Genomic DNA, 8,004 nt, shown 5'->3' on the forward strand with positions numbered 1-8,004 from the left:
TTAATTAAATCAAATATTGTGCTTTCAGACTTAAACTCCCCGAACTGTTTATGTATAGAGAAAAGACTTTCTTTAAATAGGCCTAAACTGAGAGAAGCGTTTGTAAATCCTTTGGGTGTATCTCCGATCACATCATGCATCATCCTACAGAACAGTTTGGTACCACTAAAAGATTCATTAGCGAGGCAAATAATTAACCACATGGCAGCTTGGGACCTTCGAGGTGAAGAAAGAGCTCACTTATCTGAATTATCGTAACATCTTTCCCACTCATCTGAGGAACAGAATGTAATACCGGCACCGGAATGAGACCAACCTCAAACTGGCATCAGCCTGAAAGCTGATACTCCGTCAAAACTCAAGTTTCAAGCTTGTATGAAAGGCTACCTGCCGACAACAGGGTGACATGATAATTGACTGAATGCTACAGTGAACCACCCTATAACTTATTTAATAAACATGTAGTCTTTAATACAGACAGACATGCAGTTACAGGCCTAGTCGAAATTGTCTTGCAGGTTGGTGATGCAGCCCGTTAATTGAAAGACAAATACAATGTCACTGAACTTCTAAAAAATAATCACAGTTTCTTCATATGAAGTAGTTACACATCTCAATAAAACTGATAAAAGTACAACAGCATCAAAAAGTAGCATCAAGTAGTGAAACATTCAGAGTTCATAGCTGAGCAGTTAAAAACTGGGCAGAAACCTGACACTGACAACATTGGTTCCTACTTACACCTGAGCACTACAGTAATTATCCCCAGGAAATCCAACACATCATTTGTCTCCTACGGAGAGACAACCTCGTTAATAATTTAAAAAAATATGAACTAACAGACAGGTTGTAACAGAGTTTTCTTACAGGAAGTGTCTATAGTCTACATTGCTGTTACTAACTTTCAACCTGACCTGAATTAGCAGTCTTGATGTTGGTGAACGTCCCCATTGACATACATTGTGGGTTCGTTTCCTGCTCAGAAGTTCACAGAGATGTAAAGGTAGGATGAATTGCTGCAGATGAGGCGCCAACAGGGAAGCCAAAAAGGTCACATAGAGTCTGACATCAGAACAAACTGTTCACTTAGTCTGATATTTTCTGAGTTATTTTGAAATGACGTGCGAAATCTTAATCTATGGGGTGTTAATGTTACGTATTACAGACCGTTCACATTCAGGTAAATCCTCTTGCCATGTTGGCGTGATCGGTCCTTATCTGTGGCCCTGGAGCATACTTAGGACATCTTACCCATCATGGAAAAGAAAATTAAATGTTTCTTGTCTTTTTAAGTTTGTATTAAATATGAATGTTAAACTGTTCAGAATTGAGGCTCATAGCGCCTATCATTACACTAAAAAACAATTGTACTTGTTGATTGCTTATTTTATACACACTTGCATATTATGATGTCAATGTGTTCTCGAGCATTTAGCATCTTTTTCAATGATGCACTAAAGAGCGTCTTGTGGGATGGCAATCTTACATTTCATGAACAGCAAGCTGATAATCTTTCTGTAAAGAGAAGTTGGATTAATGTGATTTTGTTTGCTCTGAAACGCAGTTCTGCAGAGCCTTACTGGGTATGATCCTCATGCCATGTTCATAATGTGTGTGTGCATATGTGTGTGTTTCTTTATAATTGTTTTTCTTTCACTTATTGTTCAGAAGAACATCCACCAGTTTTTTTATAAATCTGTATTCATGAGCAGCCTGTGCTCAGAGGAGCACAGAGGATACAGGCTGACCCACCTCAGGTTCTCTGTTCTGAGTACAAGTCTGGAAGAAAATGTACCAAAATGTCAAATCCATCATTTTCCAAACTCGACTGTGCCTTCTTTATTCAACATGTTATAATGAAGACAGTCTAAGGCTTTAACCTATGTCAAACATAGTTTAATCAAGATATCACTGTGTGCAATATTACATTCAGTTAATGATAATTAGAGTTTAAGGTTGTCTAAATAATACATACAGTGTAGTTTTTTTTGGTGATGAGTTATATGTCATATCTATTCCACAGCAACCACTTTCAACAAAAATGCAGAGTTTCCATATCCAGAGATTCGGTAAAAGAAAAAAAAGGCTGTTTCTGAAGATGTTAATCTAGTATCTGCATAAATTACATATTGGCATCATTAAAATTCATATTATTGAACTCTTTGCATGTCCATTCATGCTGAAGCCATGGAAGGCTGGAATCAAGCTCCACTGAAAAAGCGAGGATCAGGCTGAATGTGTGTGACAGTTAAAAAAAAAAAATCACACACAGTTTGACAACAAACTAGTCAACAACTAAATTCTGTGGCATTTCACCTCCATTACTGATGAAAATATGTCACCTCCCTTACGATGAGACAAAAAAGACCCACAAAGAATTTCTCATCTTTAAGAATCTAGCTGTTCGATGTTTTAACACAAGAAATTTTGAAGCCCAAGATCAAATATCCAGTTAGTTTGTTACTTACAGTGGAGTCATAATGACACCATGGCAGCCTACAGCTCATTGAGAACACTGGACTAATGAACTGTCAGAAACAGCTCATCTTTATCCAGAAATAACTTTGACTGGGTGGGTAACATGATGGTGTGAGCCTATTTCAAATTAGCCACAAATACAAGAGGGAGGTGTTAATTCCTTTGAGCTTAAACTACATACTGTAATACACACCCACCCCAGTAATGGCTTCAACGAAGCTTTTTTTTACTATCAGACACAGCGAGTGTGTTTCCTTTTGAATGTTCTGATGAAGGGAGGAAAATAATGACAGCACGACTGGTGAATTTTCAGCTTTGAAGAACTAGTGTGTTAAATGGTACAGCAAGAGGGAAAAAACAGATCAATTAAATATACGAGTCATTAATAACATCAGCTTTCATTTTGATTAGGATGATCTCAAGGTTTCTGTTTCCTTCTTTGCTAAGGACTCACAAATAGAAGAGACATATGACTGTTCCAGCATGAAAATATTGCTTCAGTGTACTGAATTTAGCATGCCAATTTGGAGGATTAAGTTTTAGCTCTTAAATCTGCTTGTAATCCCGTTGTTATGGAACAAACTTTTCAATGCTGTTCTTTTTTTTATTCCTCAGAAGTGATTGAGGAGTGATGATAACTGTTCTGGAGCATTAATTGGCAAAAAAACCCCATACTGTTTTGTTGATTGGTCCATCAGCTTCAGAGTCCATCTTAACAAATCTTGGCAATTACAAAATATGATCCAAACAGGAAAAGTCCTTATCATCATCATCATTCTCTTGGGGAGACACAAAAGTAACAGACTTTCAACAGAAATGCCTGTGACTGAATTATCTCACAGTCACAGGCCCTCTCAGCCCTGTTTTAGTGAACAGGGGCTGAGAGTCCTATGATGAGGGTTCAGTTTGACAAATTTGGGGTAAAATAATAGTTTTACTCTACTTGTTTTTCAACACTAAATACATAAATTATGCCTTATTTAATTGAGATTAATTAAAAGTAGATGCACCCAGTGTTGGATAAGCTCCAACTCCCTTATGGCCTAACACAGTATAAGAGGTTACAGGAAATGAAAGAATGATGAAAAATAAACATAATTATTCACACTGTAGTACCAAGGACATTCACATCCTGTCATCTGGAACAAAATAGTCCTGTCCCTGTGACACTAACCTAATGCAACAATAATAAACATTAATATGCATGTGTTTTCTGGCAATGTTCTAAAGGTCATTTTATTGTCTTTGCTCTGTAAAAATTCTGCAGCTACAGAGGAAAGGAAAGAAAGAAAAGAAAAATATATGAATGAAGCTGTTTTCTAGCTTTAATTTCTATTTTCATAACACATCAGATGAAAACTTAAACTACAAATCTTTTTTTTCCAAAATTGACCTGGCCAAGAGAACAGGAAACGATTTACAAGAATAAGAGAACAGTATAAACATCTTTCATATATCGCAAATTAATTCACAGGTACATGTTAGAATTACAATCAAGCACCATTTAACAAAAATTGTTTCCCCCCTAGAGCATTACCTCAAAGGTCAATAAATTTTAATATTTCTGGGTCCTATAAATTTTTCCATGAAAAAGGGGAAGTTAATCTAAACACTTTATTTTTCCTTGTTCTGACTCTGGGACCCTAATTTGTCAAATGATTTGAGAGTCCTGACTACTTGATTTTCCTTTTAACACAAACGTACAGCCAATGTGAAAGCCTTCTGACACTCACCAGTAACGCACAGAGCGCAATGCTGAATTTGCTTGTTATTTGTGAAATAAATTAAGTTATAAAATGGAATAACACATTAAAAACAATGGTATGCAGTGTCCAACTTATTTATCTTTTATAATTAGACTTGATTATTAGAAGTTCCAACTTGGTTTGAGGTACCTCATCTGAATGCAGCGATTCAGTCAGTTGTCCAACCACCGTAACACACTGATAATCACTGATGGGCAAAAAACCTTTTTGAAATGTATCTCTTCATTTGTCTCACCATACACAAATAAAGAAACCTGTGAATGTAATTCTAGGTTAGGTCAGCATGTGTTTGCTGTTCTATGTGTTCCAAACCCATTATAGGCTTTGCTTACATGGTTCCCCTCCAGGACTCCCAAGTTCCACCATCAACAAACATGTACTGGATAAATTATCTTGACAGTGTCCTTCACTAACTTAGAAGACTTTCACTATGTCACATTTAATACAACTGTAAGTACGTCCCTTCATTGAATGGGTGAAACCGTCCCTGTAAACTGCCCTGGTGATGATATTTTCGCAGTGATTACAGGGACAGAGGTTTACATCTGAAATTGTGTGCACCACCTCCCCCTTGTGTTGAAGTTTAAACTGGCCACCATCAGTAGAAGCATTTGAAATACAAAGTACAGCCAATGGAGGAAGCACAGTGTACTTTTATTTATAGTTGTGTCCGGCCAGTCATTGTCCCTACAATGTTGTGTAATTTTACCAAATATGTAATGTAAAGTCGGGTCCATATTTTGCACATTACTTCCAATAATACTTCAAAATAAGAATTAAAAAACAGTTTATGCACATAATTTATAAAATGTTCATTTAGTTGCTGTTAAATCAGATTTTCTTTCCTCCATGCTGGCTGGCTGAGCTGATGCTGTCTCTCATGCTGCAGTCACCCGTGTCACCGAAACCAATAGTGTGGAACTCTGCTTTCTGTGTTAGCCTCACCTCCACCTTTTGGATCGACAACTTGGAGGCTGGTATGCTGGCAGCAGCATTGTTGTCATGACAGCTACTGTATGTTTCCACTCTGGGTGGCCACCTCATGCAGCTTAAGTGGAAACCGGCCATCTTGAGAATCTGGGGTATTTGGTCTTCACAATATGTGGTGCAAAAACACAACACAAAAGACGTGTCATTCAGGCCGGTCGTCCAGGGTAACCAGCTCGATCTTGATGTCTCACATGTTTGTCCCCAGTTATGTTTAAGGACATGCATACCTTTGATTTGCTGAACTCAGATTTATGTCATATTTCATGGATGGGAACAAAGTTTTCAAGCTTGTAAACAAATGGTGGTAAAAGTGATTGCTAAACACTCTTTTGGCTTAAAATGCAGGAGAAGTGGGGAATTTATGTGATATTTAGCTCCAGGATTTCTGCCATTCTTCACTCAAACCATCTGTTTTGTCTACAGTAACCTAGAATAAGACACATCTGCTTGTCTGCATGATGTTTGTTTGCTCAAATATTAAATTTCTGTATACTGTACACTGTTTATTAGCACAAAAAGACAAAGGTGGGCGTTGTTTCACTTTTGCTGGAACTTTGCAGCATTGATATCATTTTCAAAGACTTTCCGTCATATTTGACTTTTTTGTGCATGATTTTGAGAACATTATCCCTGAACACAGAACAAACAGCTGCATTTTGTTTGTGTTTCGTTTTGCCCTGACACGATCAAGGGTTGTGTTAACATCCAGGAGGTCTGCCATCAGCATCCATTAAAAAAACGTTGGTGGCCGTCAGCAGCGCAATCTCAACGAGAACTGAATAAAAAACATCTCAAATATGTTATTATGTTCCAAAACATTAAGAAACCGATCAGCAATGTTAAAACTGGCCTGTAGTGTAGAGGGAGACAAGGATCAGTAGAGGAAATTTATAGCTGTTCTCATTTTCTGAGAATCGTTAAAAACTGAAACTGAAAGGAACAAAACATATTCCATAACCTTAAGTGAACACTTTACCAGATCTGTTGTGTAGGACTATGTGTTGATAACCCTCAGCAGATATGTGCCTCAGTGTTCCCGGACTTGGACATAGCAGGCACGTGGGATCTTTTCCATACCACTGGCTTAGGTTTGGAGGAGAGGCCACACGTCATAGGCAGTCCTGATGGTAAAGCTCGCCCTGAAAGTCTCCATCAAGCCACAGATCTTTCCAGGAGATCTTTCTCTTCTCCACTCCTTCCCATGCCATCCACTGCTTCCTTCTCCCGCCGTACCTCCTTGACCACCAGCTTGCGTCTCTCAGCTAGGTTGGCATTGCTCCAGACCAGTGTACTGGCCCCGAGACCAAGACCACTCCCCTCCTGAACTCAGCCCACAATGATCCTGTAACTGAGTGCTGCCTTTGTGCTCTGATGCAACCAATGGGGTCCACTTCCTTCCGGTGGCCAGGAAAAGTGGAAGAGTGAGGTTACAGGGAGAAGAGATCAAGAAGGTGGAGGATTTTAAGTACTTAGGGTCAATACTCCAGAGCAATGGAGAGTGTGGAAAAGAGGTGAAGAAGTGTGTGCAGGCAGGATGGAACGGGTGGAGAAAAGTGTCAGGTGTGATGTGTGATAGAAGAGTTTCAGCTAAAATGAAAGGAAAGGTGTACAAAACTGTGGTGAGATCAGCGATGTTGTTTGGTCTAGAGACAGTGTCACTGAGGAAAAGACAGGAGACAGAGCTGGAGGTAGCAGAGATGAAGATGCTGAGGTTCTCTCTGGGAGTGACCAGGAAGGATAGGATCAGGAATGAGTACATCAGAAGGACAGAACATGTTTTGGAGATAAAGTCAGAGAGGCCAGACTGAGATGGTTTGGACATGTCCAGAGGAGAGATGGTGAATATATTGGTAGACGGATGCTGAGTTTTGAACTGCCAGGCAGGAGGCCTAGAGGGAGACCAAAGAGGAGGTTTATGGATGTAGTGAAAGAGGACATGAAGGTAGTTGGTGTGAGAGAAGAGGATGCAGAAGACAGGGTTAGATGGAGGCGACTGATTCGCTGTGGTGACCCCTGAAGGGAAAAGCCGAAAGGAAAAGAAGAAGAAGATTAGAACGCTCTTGTATTAATGGCGATTCCTTCACAACATTATAATACACAGCACTTAAGATGCAAGTTCTTGAGAAAGCAGTTTTGCCACATTTCTGGTCAAATGCACTCATATTAATGGTTAAGATTCTGGCAGATAAAACCAGTCTGGGACTACGAAGTTTAAAACTGACAACTTTATCAGAAGCAAATTTATTACATGACACCTTCTGAAATACTTTGAGTACTTTTTTTAATGTGAAAACCATCCTCATCTATTATTAATGATGACAACCTATACGTCAGTTTAATGTATGCTAAATGAACAGACTTGGAGCACCGAATGAAGAAATGAAAAATTCAAACATTTGATCGTTGGTAAGATGTGTGTGGTGGTGTGTGTGTGAGGTCAGCGGTTCAGCAGGTCGATTTCCTGACACCTTGGGCAGGATGGTGGGGGGGGGGAACGGATCGAGAGGAGAGTCTCTAGGCTCTCATTTACCCAAAGTGCTCTAAATCAGAACTGAACAAGCTTCTTGGATGAGAGGTGAAACGTCTTCCAGGAATTTCCTTAAAATCAAGTGGATCGATTTGGACAGTTTTGGATGATCGAGTGGGAAACGCTTTCAACTTGTTGCGCAAGAATCGGATAATTGGTTCAATCTGACCCACGGAGGCGCTTTGTGAGCGATAGAAAACCACATGCCTGATCCTCTGGAAAGCTACCCCACTGTTGCCTCCC

This window comes from Antennarius striatus, chromosome 15, assembly GCF_040054535.1.
Source record: "Antennarius striatus isolate MH-2024 chromosome 15, ASM4005453v1, whole genome shotgun sequence".
Taxonomy (NCBI): Eukaryota; Metazoa; Chordata; class Actinopteri; order Lophiiformes; family Antennariidae; genus Antennarius; species Antennarius striatus.